The sequence below is a fragment of the Pongo abelii genome, chromosome 14 (genome assembly GCF_028885655.2).
Source record: "Pongo abelii isolate AG06213 chromosome 14, NHGRI_mPonAbe1-v2.0_pri, whole genome shotgun sequence".
Classification (NCBI taxonomy): Eukaryota; Metazoa; Chordata; class Mammalia; order Primates; family Hominidae; genus Pongo; species Pongo abelii.
Genome location: NC_071999.2, coordinates 84,551,925 through 84,572,215, shown reverse-complemented (window position 1 = coordinate 84,572,215; position 20,291 = coordinate 84,551,925). Strand labels below are relative to the sequence as shown.

General features: G+C 36.7%; 1 long non-coding RNA gene across 1 annotated transcript in view; it reads left to right on the top strand.

Moving 5' to 3' along the window:
* Positions 1 to 701: 701 nt before the first annotated feature.
* Positions 702 to 20,291, top strand: part of LOC103892266 (uncharacterized) — a 56,742-nt gene continuing 37,152 nt past the window's right edge. Inside the window, exon 1 of the long non-coding RNA XR_008512767.1 lies at positions 702 to 830. This is a non-coding gene — a long non-coding RNA (uncharacterized LOC103892266). The remainder of the gene's footprint in view (positions 831 to 20,291) is intronic.

Below are 20,291 nucleotides of genomic sequence, written 5' to 3'. Positions count from 1 at the left end.
GGTCTTTGCTTCAGCCTTTCTGAGACCCAGGGAGTAAAAAAAAAAAAAAAAAAAAAAAAAACTTAAAGGAGAGTGAAGTCAGAAGAAAACTATCTGAGCCAACAGGAATGTAATGTTAGTAAATGAAGAAACAAAACATTTAAAAATTAATTATGATGATGAAAGAAGGAATATGAGGGACAGTGAAAGAATCAAAACACAAACAGCACAATGTGAATATATTAAAAAATAAGTAAGGGGGCTGGGCGCGGTGGCTTATGCCTATAATCCCAGCACTTTCGGAGGCCGAGACGGGCAGATCATCAGAGGTCAGGAGTTTGAGACCAGCCTGGCCAACATGGTGAAACCCCATCTCTACTAATATTGCAAAAATTAGCCGGGCATGGTGGCATACGCCTGTAGTCCCTGCTACTCGGTACCCTGAAGCATGAGAATTGCTTGAACCTGGGAGGTGGAGGTAGCAGTAAGCTAAGAGCGTGCCACTGTACTCCAGCCTGGGTGATAGAGCGAGACTGTATCAAATAAATAAATAAAAGCAAGTGAGGGAAGTCAGAGAAAAGAGATGATGCTGTGGTCTGAACATTTGTGTCCCCCCAAATTCCTATGTTGAAGTCATAATCACCAAAGTAATGGTATTGCGAGGGGGCTTTGAGGAAGTGATTAGGTCACAAATGGGATTAGTGCCCTTATAAAAGGGACCCCAGGAAGCTAGCCCCTTCTACCATGTCTGGACACAGCAAGAAGGCAGCATCTATAAACTAGGAAGGAGGCCCTCACCAGACTTGGAATCTGCTGGCTTCCTGATCTTGGCCTTTCTAGCCTCCAGAACTGTAAGAAATATATTTCTGTTGTGTATGAGTTACACGGTTTATAGTGTTTTGTTATAGTAGCCTGAATGGCCTAAGGCACACAGTAAGAAGGAAAAGGAGAGTGGGGAGGGGGGTTTAAAAGGACACAGAGAAAGAGATATTTTTCTATTTTGAAAAAGGAAACTGATTTGCTTTCAGATGGGTGAAAGCTGTGGAAGAATACAGACTGACCAGGAACCCCATCCTAAGGAAGAAGTCAGCTAATGCATATCCACGTGCACACACACGCATGCACACATGTACACAGACATGCAGTCACACACACACATGCACACACACATTCAAGAAAGTCTCTGGAATCCAAACACAGCCTCTGGTCATCAGTCACAGAAATGAACCTCAGAGATACCAGGGCAGGTTCCTGTTATGGACGAATTGCATCCCTCTTCCCCATATATTTTGAAATTCTAACTCCCAGTAACTTAGAATGTAAACTTATTTGGACATAGGGTCTTCAGAGAAGTAACAAAGTTGAAATGAGGCCATTGGAAGTGGGAGACCCTAAACTCAAATGGCTAGTGCTTAGAAAAAAGGGAAAATATGGGTGCACCCATAGAGGGAAGGCGATAGGAAAAGTCACGGTAGGAGACAGCTGTCTTTGCACCAAGGAGAGAGGCCTGGGACTGATCCTTCCTTCACAGAAGGAACCAACCCCCCTGATACTTTAATCTCAGACTTCTAGCCTGCAGAACTGTGAGACAATAAGTTTCTGTTGTTTTATGGATGAACTTGAAGGATATTATGCTAAGACAAATAAGTCAGGCATACAAATACAAATACTGGATGATCTTACTTGTATGTAGAATCTAAAAAAATCAGACTCTTAGAAGTAGAAAATAGAACTGTGGTTACCAGAGGCTATGGGATGGAAGGGGATGGGAAGATGTTGTTCAAAGGATACAAAGATTCAGTTAGGAGGAATAAATTTTAAAGATCTATTACACATCATGGTGCCCATAATATTCCTCAAGGATCTAGAACCAGAAATACCATTTGACCCAGCAATCCCATTACTGGGGATATACCCAAAGGATTATAAATCATTCTACTATAAAGACACATGCACATGTATGTTTATTGCAGCACTGTTCACAATAGCAAAGACTTGGGACCAACCCAAATGCCCATCAGTGATAGACTGGATAAAGACAATGTGGCACATATACAACATGGAATACTATGCAGCCATAAAAAAGGATGAGTTCCATTCTAAGCAAACTATAACAAGGGCAGAAAACCAAACACTGCATGTTCTCACTCATATGTGGGAGTTGAACAATGAGAACATATGGACACAGGGAGGGGAACATCACACACCCGGGCCAGTTGTGGGGTGGGGAGCTGGGGGGAGGGAGAGCATTAGGAGAAATACCTAATGTAAATGACGAGTTGATGGGTGCAACAAACCAACATGGCACATATATACCTATGTAACAAAACTGCATGTTGTGCACATGTACCCTAGAACTTAAAGTATAATAATTAAGAAAAAAAAAAAAAGGATGAGTTCGTGTCCTTTACAGAGACATGGATAAAGCTGGAAGCCATCATTCTCAGCAAACTAACACAGGAACAGAAAACCAAATACTGCATGTTCTCACTCATAAGTGGGAGTTGAACAATGAGAACACATGGACACAGGGAGGGGATCATCACACACCGGGACCTGTCGGGGGTGGGGGACAAGGGAAGGGATAGCATTAGGAGATGACAGGTTGATGGGTGCAGCAAACCACCATGGCACGTGTATACCTATGTAACAAACCTGCACGTTCTGCACATATATCCCAGAACTTAAAGTATAATTTTTAAAAAGTTTAAAAAAAACTAATGTATTATGAATCTCAAAATTGCTAAAAAAGTAGATTTTAAATGTTTCCACCATAAAATAAATGATAAGTATGTGGGGTGATGGATGTTAGTCAGGTGTAGTGATACACAATGTAAATACATATCAAAACATCACGTTGTGCCCTATAAATATATGCAATTATTACCTGTCATTTAAAAATAAATAAATAGATCATTTCTGTTGTTTAAGCCACTCAGTTTGTTATGCCAGCGCTAGCAAATAAATAGTTTCCTAGCTAGGAAGTCTTACTACCAGTGGCTAGATCCTCAGCACCCCTCTCCCAACCTTCCAGATTGCCCGGGAGTGCCTTCAGGAGACTCCTTAAGATGAACCTCAGGGATGCAGATGCCTTGCCTTCTGCACTGCAGCCTCTGAATTGCTTGCTACTTTCTTGCTCGTGCACAGCAAGGGGGCATAATTACCCATTGGCAAGTGCTTCTGGCCTCTGGACTTCAGGGACCTAGACATTCAAAGCCTGCTGGAATAAAAGAACTTCCTAAGGTTCAGAACATAACCTAACACCAGCATTCAGGGAAACAACACAAAGACTTGTCCATGTCTTTGTATCACAAAGCCATCTTCATATATGTGTAGTTTCAATAGTTTCCATTGGTCTTCTGGTGACAGTGCATTCACCCAAACACACTAGCACAATAGGTGTACCATCCATCTCCATAGAAGAGTGGGACATAGCCGATGATGGATTCTTTGTGAGGCCAATCCAAGACCCCCATATGCTATTACTATATGATCTGAATGCCAAGGAAGCAGTCAGTCCCACCTTACCCCAGAGCCAGCTGCTTCCTTACTAATGTACTCTCCACTATAATTTCAGGGAAGGACCTAAAAAACATACTTCTTGGCTTGGTGGTGATCTTAGAGGCACTTGTATCCTAGATGTCCCAGAGACATTGATCATAGGTCATGTCCTTCCTGTCCTCCCTGAGAGACAATGTAGTTTGGTGAAAAAGGCATGACAAAGATGTGTGACCTTGAGACTGTCAGCCTCATCATCCAAAACATGAGGGGCAAATGTACTAGAAAATCTCTGGATCCTTTCTCTGATCGTTATATTCCTGACACTTTGAGGGGTTCCTCTTTCCTCAATGCTCCAGGTTTTGCAGGCTTGGAGTGATTCCCAAAATGATCCTTTATCAGTGCTATCTGGCTTCATCAACAGTTTTCTCCAAGGTGAATGCTCAGATAGCCCCTTCTAAGTCTCTTTTACAAGTAAAGAGAATGAACACTCTACACTCCATATGAAACCCTAGCACATCAGTGGTTTAAGTGGATTTCTTTCACCACCAGAAAGCTCTGTTATGTAATGTAACTATTAGGCTGGGCTGAACTTCAACTGATGATAAATGATAGGTCACAGAAAGTTCATGCCCAATAACAGAAGTAGCATATCAGTATTACCCAGAGCACACACATATGAAAGATGGAAGAGCCATCAATAATCATGTTTGGTCCTTGTAATTATTATCAGCTTAGTAATAGTTATTGCCATCCTCACTCTTTCTGCTGAAAGAGAGGCTTTCTGCTAAAGAGCAACTAATAACAATGAAGGGTCAAATGTACACAACAAATAATACTCCTCGCCCAGACACATAATACAGCTTCTAATGAGCTAATAAATGCTTTGGGGTGTGTGTGTGTGCACGTGTATTCATCTGTGTGTGTGCTTAACCCAAGAAAATTAAACTTGCTATGTGGCATGGGAGTTGCCAACGAATACATTTTCTTTTCTTTCTACTAAATCATAGACCTACCATAAGCTTTCTTTGAAACGCTGCAATGTAGCAGGGACTAGCAAAAGAATTCCCCTTCTGGCTGCACTTTGAATCTTCTTAAAACCTAATTCAAAGTATTGTCATTCTTTTGTAGACACAAGTCTATAAACTCATTCTCCAGATAGAAGTTCTGAAACAAAACATGGGGACTTCTGAGACATAAAGGGCTCCTTAGTAATTAAGATAAAATAAGGATTCCCACACCGGCTCTCTATTACAGATCTGTGAAATAGCTCAATACTTCACTTCACTGGGCTAAAGCCCATTCGGGCCATCAAGTTGAAAACTGCTGTATTATTATTCTTTGATGTCTACAGCTTAGTAGCACAAAGCTGGTCTCTGAGCACTTACTCTCTATAAAGAAACTCCAAATGTTTGGCCTTTGGGCTGTAAATATTGTGTCACCATTGATTTTTAACATATAAAGTGTATTTTCCTGAATGTCAAGTATTTTCAAAGTGCAGGCCCTCCCAAGAGTACAAAGTAGAAGGAATTAAAGGTGGCTTAAAAGCTAGAGCTACAAGCAAGCAGGGAAGAAAGGCAAGGCACGAAGAAATGAAAGGGAGGAATAAGTGTACACAATATTCCAAGTATTGTGTTCTCTTTCATGGTTTAAAATGTTACATGAAAATTTATCTCATTGTCACTCAAGACATTTTAGCACCAATAATAATCAGTTCTACTTTTCTTATCTTACAATACCAACTGTGTTCTAAAACACTACATACAGCACTACAGTGAAATCTCTGTAAGGGTGTTATCTCATTCATCTCTCTATCTCTTTACTACTTGTTATAGTAAATGAATCCAGAAAAGATTTGTTAAAAGAATAAATTCTACCAAAATTTCTACTTCCCAAATTCTATTTCAAAGCAACTACTATCAAATGCCCTGTTAGAACTTCTGTTCAAATTAGAAAATAAAGCTACTAGAAAATAATTCTGAGATGTTTATGCATAAAAAGTTTGTCAAATTTCACCTTGATTTCTTGACACAGAGTCAGATTCAAAGCAAATCAAGTGACATTTTCTTGTTTTTTTATAAGTTAGAAAAAATGTCCTGAGCTGTGTCCCAGACCCTCAGGGGATCACCTTGCTCTTTCTTCATCAGCCTCCTGTGTCAAGGCACAATCGGACCATCAAGGAGTTTTGACCTCCTAGATGCAAGCTGAGATGTCTCTGGGGATTCCGATGAGCTGGGGGAGCTATTCTCTTTCCCTCAGTCAATCAGTCCTCACCACACAGATGCGACTGAAGTTAGGAAAGACCTCTGTATGCAAAGCATTTCTGACCTGCATTTGCCTGTGTGTAAAGCTTAAATAGTAAAGCTTTTCATCACCTATATATTTTTATAAAGAAGCATAAACAGCACCAGACCAAACTCCAAATCCTTCATTGTTTTATAAAACTTGAAATGATATATATCTCAATATATAATGAAAATAATTACTCAATTTAAAAAGAGTTTAAAATGTAGACTTCTAGCTTGAGAGTCCCAAAAAATAAAATTGCAAAACTACAGCATTGCTGGAACAGACTGGAAGGATGTCTAAAGGAATAGAGTTAATAAGCAAACATGTCAACCCACTTATATAAACGGTGAAGAGTAAATGCTAAAACCGTTCCCACCAACTTCATTCAAATTGTTAATCTCTTTTTGTATAAAGTTCTGCTTGCTTGAGAGTTCTATGGTGACCATTTGTAATTTTTCCAATCCTTTTATCCCCCCTCTGATGTTCATTCTCTGTCTCCTGTGATTGCTCCTGACCATCAATAATTAACTGGGAAAATGCCCTGATATCTATACTTCAGCAGTTTGTCTAGCAATAAATATTCACATTCCTTAATCATGCTGTATCTATGCTTAATACCACATCCATGCATGGTCTTTAAAGATGTTTTTCAGACTGCTAATAAGAAACAAGTTGACTATTTTTAATTCCATATAAAATGCAAAGGAATGTATTCTAACTCAGCTCAATGTAAACCAGTCAGTATTAATTCAGCTCCCCTCATATTCTCAGCTAAATGCCAAGGGGTCACCAAGGAAAAGCAAAGGAAATTAGCCTTTGCCAAAAAACCATGACACCTCAGGCCCATCTTATCATGAAGCAACTGCACAACCTTTGGCCCCTCATTTCTCTGGCCTTTAGCTTCTTTAAATTAAAATAGCTAGCCTGGCTGGACTTTAAGTTCTCTTTGGTATTTCAGATAATTCCTGTGTCTTCTGAGCCTTTAAAGATGGTGTGTGTGTTTTTAATCATACTCATAAGGAAGTAAGTGAATGAGGTGAGGACCAGAGAAAATGAAGGATAAAACTGAGGGATAATATGATAAGCAATATATATTTGTTCATTGTCTGACAGCAAGAGAGAAATCTGAAGTGAAACAATGAACAAATATATATTATTCGTGGTTATGAGATTATGAATATATTTGTAAGAAAGGAGAGATGTTTACTTTTATAGCTATTTTATTCAGAAAAATGACTATTTGCATACACACCAAATAGTCTGAAATGCTAATAACAATAGGTTTAATCCAAAATTATGTTAAAATAGTAATGCACACACCATTCTTTTAGAAATTTATGGACATTTTATGTTCTTATTCTTAGTTGCAGTAATAAAGCTTTTTCTCTCCAAAGGGGCATAAAACAAAGTTAAAAACCAAAATTCTATTTAATGTATATATTAAAAAAGATAGATAACATTGTAGATATGACATGGCAATGTTAACTATGAAAATAATTACAGGCTGAGGTTAGCAATTAAGTCATTATGAAGTGACATCATATTGATATAATTTTATTTCATCATTATTCTTTTAATGCGGTAATCACTAAAAACATACACATACTCCAGGCTGGGCATCTTCAAATTCAACTCTTTTTCAGGAATTTGGGGCTCTTCAGATCAACAGTTTCCACAAACAGTATATTGCCTTTTTCTCTTCACTTTCTCGGTGAAGTTTGGTTACCTGATAATAATATATTCAATACAAAGTTTAGGAGGGAGATGCTTCCCTCACTTGATTACATTGGATAGAATAGTTTAAACACATGGTTTGCCTATAACCAACCTAATTTCATGGTTAATATTAAAAGCTAATATTCATTTATTTATTCCTTGATCCCCAACTTTGTGCCAGGCTTTGTTCTAGTAGTTATGGCTCCATCACTAACTGAAACAGAAAAAATTTCTTTGCCTTCTAGCAACTGACAGTCCAGTGTTAGGAAGGCAGATAATAAACATAATAAACATAAAAATTGACAAGTGCTATTTAAAAAGTGGCAGTACATATGATGGACTATTTTTTCCTTATACAGAGGTGCAGTCTTATGAATAATGCATCTTGCCTCCACAAAGCGTTCAGATACTGATATAATTAGACTCATTTCTGAGGTCCTCCTATAGTTCATGCATCAAACACAGGCCCTTCAGGCAGCTGTGTTTGGGTCTATAAGCATGGGATGTTAAAGAAATGAGCACAGTCATGCTAACACTGCCCTCACTGCCTTACAGATGTAGGATGACAGCGATTGCCCAAGGAGTTCTAATTACGCAGTATTTAGTAGGCTGGATCTAGCACACACCTGCCAGAAACTTAAGAGGGGAGATGCTGCACCAGGATTTTTGTCTTACACAGGAACCCAGCTGGAAGCCAAGTTCTAAAGAGGCTGGTGACTGCATAAAAACCACATGCCTTCAGAGTTTGGTTGGAGGTCCCTGGAATTCTCTTAAAGATGTGTATCATTAGTCAAGGTCTCATTCCACAACGATCAGCCACAGGCCTTGAAGATGTGCATGTGTGCTTCTGCCACAACTTGGAGGTAGAAACATGATTTATAAAATCCAATGACTACATATCTCACCTAGACGTATATCTGAATAGTTTTCCAAATGAGGCATAAGGAATGTTTACAAAATAGATAACATTTGATTGACTTATACACCACCATCAAAATATGCAAATAAATGGTTTTGAAATTAAATAACGTGTATACGTTTAAATGGCTCCCCAGTTTAAAACTGAACACATTAAATGATATTAAAGTAAAAATGCACATTTCATAATGACTTGGAGAAATTCACTATTTAAAATTTATAAATATTTTTCTAAGACAAAAATTTTAAAATCAACCTGTCTGCTACTGTTGCTTCTATTTTTGCACATCAAGTTCTCTATCTACTACACTTTAGGTTTTAGTATGGCACTATTTTAAACTCTATGTCATATAAAAAATTCCAGAAAACAAAAAGAAATCCATAAAATGACTCTTCTTCCAGACTGTCAGAAGCTAACTTAGAAAAAAAGTCATCCATTTGCTTATTGAATACACCTGCTTGTTAATTTGATACTAGGACATACAATTAACCACTAGTTTCTATGCCATTTTGTAGGTGAAAATCAGAAATCTCATTTTGCCCATGATCAAGTTAATGAAGCAGAGACATGGAAGCTAAAATTAATTTTTGTCCCTGCAACTTACAGAATGCAAATTCCCAAATGGCTCCTACTGGAAAGTTTCTGTATTTATTGAATTTCTACCCATTTGTCTGTATAGATCTTGTTTGTCATCATATTATCTGTAAAATATTACTATGAAAATATTTCAAATTATAAAGTTAGAAACCAGAGAGGATCTGAAATGTAATCGAGCCCATGCCTCTACCTTACAACAATGACTCGCCTCAAACACCCCAGACATGTTTATATCTGTCCCATTTTAAAGACATTGACTGGGCTGGGCTCAGTTGTTCATACCTGTAATCCCAGCCCTTTGAGAGGCCAAGGCAGGAGGATCACTTCAGTTCAGGTGTTCAAGACCAGCCTGGCAAAATAGTAAGACCTCATCTCTACAGAAATATTTAAAAATTAGCCAAGTGTGGTGGCATGCACCTGTAGTCCCAGGTATGCTGGAGGATTACTTGAGCCTGGGAGGTTGAGGCTGCAATGAGTCATCATGATTGCACCACTGAACTCAAGCTTGGGTGACAGAGGGAGACCCTGTCTCAAAAACAAACAAAGAAAAAGACATTGAATGATAGAGATTCTAAAACTTCCCTCTCTGGAAAACTCAATTCAGCATTTTTAAGTGTCAGGATCTGGAAAGTACACATTATACTGAACTCAAATTCATGTTGCTGTAGTTCTCAGTTTCCTCTGTCTGTTCTTCCCATGGATAGAGAATGGTGGCTATAGTTGCAAGTTTATCATCTCCCACATAAATCCTATCAGACCACAGCCAGGACCCTCGCTTCATTGCTAGTACAAATGCTTTAGCTCTTTTTTCTAGTCCTAAAATCCTTGTATGCTATAAACCACTCTAAATTCAGAGTAGTCATATTTTTATTCGTTAAAGCTTGCTTCATCTAGAAATCCAGAATTCCTACCTCTAACTCCATACATATTAATAATAGAATGTGTGTGCAATTTAGTTCAGAAGCAGAAACCTCCCAGTGGAAATGGATTCCCTGTGGTCAATTTCTGGATTTTTCTGCACTGGAGCCATAGAACCATCTCTAGAACCATAGACAGTGCCCTAGACTAAGTATCCTCATTAAAGGGAAGGTCAATTCTCCCTTTTAGTCAGAAAATGTACCAGTTTCAGATTTCAGTGTGAGAATTTCTAAGAAAGCTTGTTAAGACTGCAGATTCACTTTGTTGTGATATTCCCCCCAACCCCGAAATTCTGATATGGAATATCTGAGCCAGAATGCAGAATCTGAATTTTTAAAAAGCCTCTTCACAGCATGACCTACTCTATCCGCAGTGATTCTGAGGCATATTCTCTGTGAATTACATTTGAAAGAGTGTTTCCTCTATCTGCCTTTGTCCTTTCATTTTTAATTTCTTTTGGGGGGAGGAAAGTTATGAATCCATATTGAACTGACCAGAAGCAAGATTTGACCTGAATTCAGAGCGTACCGAGAAGAAACGCTCCATGGATAAACTGGGGGAAGGGAAAAGCTTGCTGAAACCTTCTCAGCACAGCCTTTTCACTTTATTTGCATTTATTTGTTCATTCACTCATTCCTTCACTCTTATATTCAGATTCAACCAACAGTTTTTTAGGTTTCAGAGTCTCAGAGCCTCAGGGTGGAGATGAGTTCTGACTCATCCTGTGTAAGAGCTCTTGATAATAAATGGGTAAAACAAATAAATGTTTATTCCTAAATGAATATAATTTATAATAAGTTATATTAAATATGTAATAATTTATAGTAAATCATATTAAATATAACTTAATTTATAAAACATTTAAATTACATTTAGGAAATTATATTTAATGTGAATAAATTATATTTAATGTAAATAAATTTGTTTTAGCTATATTTATTTCTAAATATTTCTATACAGGAATTCAAATGAGTTATAAATCATTGTGGGCTGGACAGTGTGAAAAAGCTTTCAAAAATTGTTTAGTCATTCCATAAATATGTATTGAACACCTACCATGTGAATAAATTAATGAAAAATTGCTGTTGGATACTTCATTTCAGAAGGCAATGGTTAAAAGATAAAATATATACTAAGCCATTCTACTCATTCACTTATGAAACATTTACTGAGTGTTTACTACATGCCAAATAATCAACTAAATGGTAACAATGTAAAGATGAATTCCCTCAACCACAAACCACTGGGCCTTTGCACAGGATGTTTCATTTCCCTGTATATTTTTTCCTTCCTTTTCCTTGTTAACTTCCCCAGAAGACTTCTGTGATCAGTCTATTAATAATTTTCTCTAGCACACTCTCTCTCTGCTCTTTAGCACCACATAACTTTCTATTACAGAACTTAAACAGAGCTAATATTATCTTTGCCTGTATGATCATCTGATTTTTGTCTGCTTTCCTCACCAGACCATAATCACCATGAGTGTGGGGACCATGACCATTATTTTACAGATCTTCAGCTTCTGGCTCAACACAGGGTGTGAAGTTAATGCTCAATAAATCTGTAACGGTAGAGTTAATGAATGAAAATAGTCTGAAGGTTTATTTCCAAAGATACAGATCAATAACATATTCACTTTCCCCTGAGTTACCCAATGAAATATACACATATTGCCAGAAGTACCCTCACAATTGATATAGAAAACAATAGTCCACTTCCCTTCTGAATGAGATGTTCTAAATTTAGTTTCTCTTATATTTTGCCTAATTTCAGAGATATATCCCTTATATAAGCAAGTCACTGAACCACACCTTCCAACATGAATAGTGTGTATCTGATGAGTCTTAACTCAAGGTGAAAGAGTACTAGAAAGTGCCCAGAAAGCCCAGTCTACCCCAAGATCTCACTCAAGTGAACAACCTCCAGTTTACCATTCTGCACAAATTACAGAATATGGATACTGGATTTGCAATTGGAAAAGGTCAGTCTTCAGAGGAGCCCCAGAACCCATGGAGAAAGAAAGCCTACTCTTCTAGTAGCTAGGATCGCTACCTGGGGAGCAAGAATTCACGCAAATGAGCTCTCAACCAGGCATGCTTCTGTTCTGGTGTGTGTATCAAACATGTGAAGCCTTTTCAATCTTTTGGGCTAGAGCAATTTTTCTAGCCTGGTGCATAACTATGAGTCTCATCTTTTACCTGCATCAACATGATCTATGTAAAACTTTTATTGAAAAGAAAAAACTAGAGTGGTTGAAGACTTTTCCTTTTAGATTTTGAGGATCATATTTAACATAAACTGAAATCCTGATGCTCTCTATTAAGTCAAGTGCATGGTATAAAGGACATATTCTTATTATGTGTTGAGTTTGGAGGCCCAACAAGTAAAAATAATGCCTAATTACATGACATTATGTCGCATTTATCTTTGCTTTTTAAAAAACCTAAATACTTTATAGAGATTGCCTGTTATTTACCTGCACATCTATTATTACCTGTCCAGATGTTTTAGCATTCTTTAGTAGACAGCAGGCTTGCCAAGTCAGGCAGCTTTCAAAGACATGGAGACTTAGAAGGGTGAGGGGTGGATAATAAGTAATTAATGGGTACTATGTACATTATTTGGGTGACGAATTCCCTAAAAGCCCTGACTTGACCACTACACAATTTATGCATGTAACAAAATTGCACATGTACCCCCTAAATGTGTACCTAAAAAAGACATACCAAAAATCATACAATGAATTAAAATGCTATGTAAAATGCAGTACATAATTGCCTTCAATTATAAATGCCTCCTTATAAAGTGATGTAGAAGTTAGGATCCTTTCAGAAATTCCAACTACAACTGACTTTTAAAAGCTATAAATATATTATCTCACATAACAGAGCCTTAGGTATGACAACCTCATACCTAAGACCTTCCACAGGCAGGGCTGCAGCTCCAACTTTTGGCATGTCTCTTGGTCCTATGCCTTCAGTATATGTCAGCTTTGTTTTCAAGCTGGCTTTCTTCTTGGTTGCAGGAGGGCTGCCAGCAGCAGCTGGGACCCAACTTTCCTCATTCATGTCCAGCTGAAAGGAAAAGACTGTCTTTGCCCAGCATAGAATGAAAGCCTTTCTTTTCATTTGATTGGTCCAACTTGGTCACATGCCCACCACAGCTGGACCAATGGCAGTTGGAGTCCCTTCAAGCTAAAGATGGATTCGGCTTCCCCTGAGTTCCACGGGCTGCCAGGGGAGAAACAGATGCCTGAACAGCCTTGGAATTCTGGTTGGAGGAAGAGAGGAGCAGCCACTGGGCAGGCAATCAGCAGTATTAGTTGAAGATAGCTAAAGGTAGTCTAGCTCTAAGTCCTGAAGCAAAAACTGCCCAAAGAAGAATTTTTAAAAACGCAAATTTGATTGTGTCTATAATACTCAACAATTACACAGTTTGGAATATTTAATCACTAAAACCAATCATTTATTCATCATTTCTGTTAGTTGTATAATTGTTTACTTCCATTTTCAATAGTCCTTTCTCTTCATTAGATTTTGAACCTCTTTTTATGTCTTCGGCTTCATCACAGAGCCCCCATGGCATCTACTCCATGACTTTACATCCAGCAGGGACCAAACCATTTGACGGACTGCTAAATTCCAGCCAGTTGGCTGCCTTACTGCTTGGCCTTTTGGCTAACAGCAAGCACAGCATCAGCTTAGTCAGTGTGACGTCTTCCATCCAGGGAGTCTTCCCTGTCCTGGCAGGAGGACAAACCCTACAGGATAATTACTAAGCATGTGGTTTTTAATTAATAATGCCCATGATTAACATGGGGAAATTTTTATATAATACAGAATATTATGTAGACTGAAAAATATAACCATCTGAAAACACACTTGATTTTAGGGAATAGAGGAAGCAAATATTGAAGCAAATATCTTCAATAGTTAAAACAGAAACACACACACACATACATACACACAAACACGCACACATGAGTTATGAAATTAAGATTTTCCTGGTGTAGTGAATAAACTTTAAAAGATTCCAGCATGATCTGAGACAGTTTTTATTCTGAAGGGTTGTGAAGGGCAATGAAGCCTGCTGGTAAATAAGACTAATAAAAATAATAGGTTAATAAATCCTACTCACCTCTGACAATATCCTTTTATAATAACTGTAGTTTTAGAATACTGAATAAGCACTGTGGAAGATTGTAATTAAAGCTTATTTCTGATAGATGAAGTTACAGGAGAGTGACAGTTGCTCAATTTTTTGCTATTGGCTTAATGTGCTTGGATTGGTTCAGAGAACAAAGCCCTTGTATGTTTTTGCTGACTCAAATGAAATTTCAAGTAAAATTAAGAATTTGTATATGCTCCAGTGAATGAAGTAGTTTATATTCTCCACCTGGTTTATCTATTTTGTTATTAGTCTTTAAGAAGATGATTAAGTTGTCTGATTCAATCTTGCAATTCAGTTCTTAAAAAATAAAAATGAATAAGGTATAAATTGTAATGCCATCTGCATTCTATCTTTTGAAATACAGTAATGTAAAGAAAATTGTTATAAAACACTAAATATTGCAAAATAAAATGTATTCAAGCATTCTCTAAGTATCCCTAGGTGATGTTTTCAAGAATTTAGGTTATTATTGTTCTTCTTCTCTGTTCCAACCATTTTTAGATAATAGTATTTGGTGGCTGTGCCCCAAGATGAATTATTTAAAGTTCATTTTTTTTCATCAAACCATACTGTATTTAGTTACTGTAAACACATCCAAATTTCTTCTAGTTAAATAACAATGTCCCCACATGATCTATATTAACCCTCCAATAGGAACAGAGTTAGTACAGATAATTGAAATCCAAAAAGTAAGCCTGAACTTAGTGGATATTAAAAACTCCCCAAAGCCAAATCTTTTATCAGACTTGAAAAATATTAATAACATTAATAACACTAATAGTAATTTCAACTCTTATTTGCTTTGCATAAATCATTTTATTTATTCCTCATATCAACCTGGAGTATTGTCATCTCCACTTTATACATTAGCAAACAGGCTCATAGGCTATGCTAAGCGCTCATAATTTCTCCTCATCTTGTTGTATTAAATGTGATCTAGTACTCTTAACTAATAAATGGCACAATCAAGGGGCAGTTGTGTGATGGACAATAACTTCTGAGGAATTAGAGACAAGTGCAATACTTCACAGTTCAATAATAGAGAAACTGAGACCAGGATGAGGAAAGCAATTTGACAGCATATGGGTTTTATCTCGTGTTACTAAATGCAGGCAGAAGAATCTGAGATTCAGTGAGACTTTGCAGCAGCTTTCTTGGCAAGGAACATCTTTCCCTAGTCTGGCAGATCATAGTTGCTACTTTACTTAAGGAGAACAGTATTTCTTCCTGGTACCTAATGAGAATGAAGTCATCCAGCACATGGATCAAATATTGAAATGCAAAATAATAAATATGAAGAAGATCATGACAATGGTTAAAACCATAAAAATACTAGAAAAATACTTATATAATCTTGAGGTATGGAATGACTTTTTAAATAAGACCTTAAAAAGAGAATCCTAAAGAAACAAAACAATAACTTTGATTATATAAGAATTAAAATGGGGAGGGAGAGTTAAGATAAAAGCACCATAAACAAAGTTAAAGGGAAATACGTTAGCATAGAAAAATATTAAGCAACAGGTCTAGACAGATGGTTAATATCCTTAATGTAGAAAGAGTTCATGCAAAACATGCAGGGAAAAAACCAGCCATCCCTTCAACATACACATTACACAAAGAGCTTAGAACATAATCAGGCAACAAATAATTGTAAATGGCCAAGAAATAGAATTTTGAAATGCCCATTTTTACTTATAATAACCAAACAAATGCACAGTCTCATAAGAATATTTTGTTTACAATAATTGTATAATAAGGAAATAATGTTTAAAACTCATTTTACATGAGATTATGTCCTTTGCAGGAACATGGATGAAGCTGGAGGCCGTTATCCTTAGCAAACTAACACAAGAACAGAAAACCAAATACCGCATGTTCTCCCTTATAAGTGGGAGCTAAATGATGAGATGAGAACACATGAGCACATAGAGGGGGAACAACTCACACTGGGGCCTATTGGAGGGTGGAGGTGGCAGGAGGGAGAGGATCAGGAAAAATAACTAATGGGTACTAGGCTTAATACCTGGTTGATAAAATAATCTGTACAACAAAATCCCATGACACAAGTCTACCTATGCAACAAACCTGCACATGCACCCCTCTTCTCATAACTTGTCTGTGGGTTTCTGTCAACACCAAACAGTTGGTTGATTGGTGTGTTTTAACAAAATATATCAACAACTAAAATAAATGTTAAATAAAACAAACAAAAATTTTTATTCTACCTTTTTCACTTGGAGATAGAATAAACTGTTTTCATAAAGTACTTGAAGCATCAGCATGCATAATGTTGATTTAGAAATTTTACACCATAGCAATTTGAAAATACAACACATATTAATATAAACAGAGTGCCCATATCTAAAATTATCCCTATAAGATCTTTCTAAAATGATATCTGTTCAGCTATTTCAACCTCACGAATTTCACTGGTCTGCTTTATAAATATCCTTTAACATATATCTCTTCTAAAATATGCAGTAACAGTGAAATCATGAAAGTGGACATTGGATGGAAACTTCAAGTGATACCATTGTCTTTCAGGGTACCTCCAAATTTAGGGTCTGTATTCAGTGTAGTGTTCATTCATGTATTTGATTATATATTGCTTTCTTTTATCATATATGAAGTTTTACATATACAGCTCATCTTTATTTAAAGAGTGAGTCTACCACAAAACCAAATATAAGCACTTCATGTTCCCTTTAATTCATGAAGATCACACAGGGAAAAGTGTATGGGCTTTGGAAAAGGGCTCAATTCAAATACTGGCTTTGCCATTCACAAGCTTTTTGGTCTTGGGTAAGGTATCTAAAACTCAGTTTCTTTGTGTGCAACTGGAATTATAGTATCTTTTTATATAGGTTTAAAAAAGCATTCAAAGTGGCACATGCTAGGCACTCACTACACAGTAGCTATTATAAATGAAGCAGGTAGAAGTTAAGGATCATTATTTATATGACTAAAGTGGATTAAACTGTATCCCCCAAAGGGATATGATAATGTTCTAATTCCTGATACTTGTGAATGTAAATTTATTTGGATACAGGATCTTTGTAGATATATTCACATTAAATGAGCTTATACTGGGTTAAATCCAGTATACTGGGCTGTAAATCCAAACACTGGTGTCCTTATAAGAGGAGACACACAGAGAAGGCCATGTGAAGACAAACAGATTAAAGTGATGCATCTACAAGCTCAAGAATGTCAAGGATTTATAGGAGCCACCAGAAGCTAGGAGAGGCAGGGAAGAATTCTCTCTTACAGCCTTCCAAGGGAGCATGGCCCTGTTGACGCCTTGAGGACGTCTAGCCCTCAGAAGTGTGACAGAATAAATTTCTATTTTTTAAAGCCACTTGACTATGGCAGCATCAAGAAACTAACACAATAATTTAGTCAAAATTCTCACTCAGACTTTACAATATCTTTTAAGACTATATAATAGTGATGTCAGTTAACAGGTTAATTAGAAATTGCCTTTGAAAAGTCTCTAGTACAACACAATGGTAGATAGGTGAACTGGGATGAGGCTAATTGCAATAATATAGGTTAAAAAAAACAGCAGCTTTGCTGGTGACATCAAAATAATTCAAGCAAATCTCAAAGATTTAGATGTTGAATTATGCACCTAATTATCTTTATTATGCACCCTCTTTTTTTTTTTTTTTTTTTTTTTTTTTTTTGAGACGGAGTCTCACTCTTTCGCCCAGACTGGAGAGCAGTAGTGCCTTCTCGGCTCACTGCAAGCTCCGCCTCCCGGGTTCAGGCCATTCTCCTGCCTCAGCCTCCCGAGTAGCTGGGACTACAGGAGCCAGCCACCCCGCCTGGCTAATTTTTTTTTGTATCTTTAGTAGAGACGGGGTTTCACCGTGTTAACCAGGATGGTCTCGATCTCATGACCTCTTGATCTGTCTGCCTCGGCCTCCCAAAGTGCTGGGATTACAGGAGTGAGCCGCCGCGCCCAGCCTATTATACACCTTTTTATACGTAAATGTATACATCATTATCCCATCTAGAAAGCCATCGAAAGGATGTTCAAGTTCTGACAAAGCTATATTCTAAGAACTGATCTTATCTTTAAAATAAAAACTAATGGAAAGAAAGAATTACAACTAAGAAAAATCAACCCCTAAAATGTCAAATGATGCTGACTGACTGAAACTAGCAAAAAGGGAAAAAAAGGAAATTGACATTACAGATTCCACTTTAATTGACTTCAAAGTTTCTTTTAATAAAGCAAAATTAGAATATTCTATTCCTTTACTTGTGCAATTACGTCTATGCAGCTCCATCTTATTCTGGGATATTTCTCCCCCTACTAAAAGCCAAAATTTTGAAAGTTCAGATATTTTAGAGTAATTTTGGCAATCAATTTCTTGTTTTTAAAAAAATCCTTTAAAGGTAACTCTCTCAAAAAAGATAATCTTTGAGTCCCAGACTAATTAAGTGTCCTGCTGAGTTGAAGCAGCAACAGTTTGGACTTTAGGAAAATGTTAATACCAGCACTAAAATTTATTCTGTTAATTGCTCTAATAATCAATAAGTAATTTTCATTCTAAACTAGGTTCTTTATGTGACTTAAATAAATGAACTGAAGATCATTTACATTTCAATAACAATTCCTAATAATGTCACATTATTAAATTCCACCCTGGTTCTCAATAACTTTGGTTAGAGACCAATAAAGGGACTTATTACCTTGGTCAGGTCCTCAGGGGCACAGAGTGAACCAGTGGGTGAAGGATTTTATTGTTGCACAATGTTTCTGAGTGAGCCTTTCTTCTCTTTGAACTTTTGCCACAGTTTAGTTACCGACTAGCTTTTTTCTTTCCTCCTCTCTGCTTCTTTCCCTCCCTTCCTTTCTCTTTTCTCCTCCTCTCCTTTTTCTCTCTTCTGTTTCTCTAAAATAGTTTTGATCCTAGTACTGGCAGAAGATTTATAAAGGGAAGAAACTTCTGCATCCTAATTTTATGGCAAATGATTAATAGAAAAAGCAAAACAATTTAAGAAAATCTCTGTACAGTGAATTCAAGGTTCTTTACACTGAAAAATTTGGGAATTATTTATATATGTAGATTTATATATATATATATATATGAGATATATATATGTATCCTATTTAAACATTATTTCTAAGATAAATATTTTGGACCTATATTTCTAGGTTGGTTATTTACATTGACCAAATTAAATCACTTACTTCTTCATGTTGTGCTGTGTTGTTGCAGTGAAGTAGAATCCACTGTGTATTAGTGAAAAGTGTTTCTACAGCTAAATTGTGCATAACTAAAATAATGAAAATCATTACTATTTTAAAATAAATTCTTAACAATGCTTTTGTGATACCAACACACTTGCTGATGATATTGAAATTTTTCTGTTAATTAAACAACCCCTAACCACTCGGTACATTTCGGATATGTACACTTTGTAATTACCTCCATTATTGAAATGGTTGGCTTTATTTATCCATATCACAGTAACACTGTAGCTTCTGTTATTTTTGTCTTTAGAAAAACATAGGTCCCAGCGAGGGAATATAAAACTATTACTATAAATTAAATATTAAAGCTAACTTATTCTTGCATAAGAATGCTGTCAAATAATGGTGATAACTCTTGCTAAGATAGAAACTATTTTTTGGCTTTTTTTTGGAAGCACAAATTAAAATCCAATTTTTAGTTATTTTGGTAAATTGCATGTAGTTAGTGTGTGTGATTTTGCTGATGGTAGTAGCTTAAGGGGGAGCTATTATAGTCTTAGTTTAGCGATTAAGAAATACAACATTTGTTGAAGGACTAAGGCCTTTTAGTCTAGAATGGATTAGCACTTGATCCTTCCTTAAGCATTTTTATACAGGAGTGCATTATCCTTGGAGCCACCCTGGGCTCCATGCCTCATTAGCTTGGGTGTTAGATAAATCAAAGGCAACCTCTGAGACAAAGATAAGCAAACTGCAGGCCAGCAAGATGATGATGTATGGATCCAGGAGGCTAATAGGAAAGTATTGACAGGAAAATGGTGTGCTTATCCTGCAATCACTGCATATTGCAATGAGAGCTCCCACAAGCAGATGGGATACACTTCAGGGAATGTACAAGTACAAGACTGTTAGGCAGAAATGGATCCTTGTGTTTTAAATTCTAACAAGAACTTGGTTTCTTTCTAGCAGCACTTCAAATGCATCAAAATGTGTAAT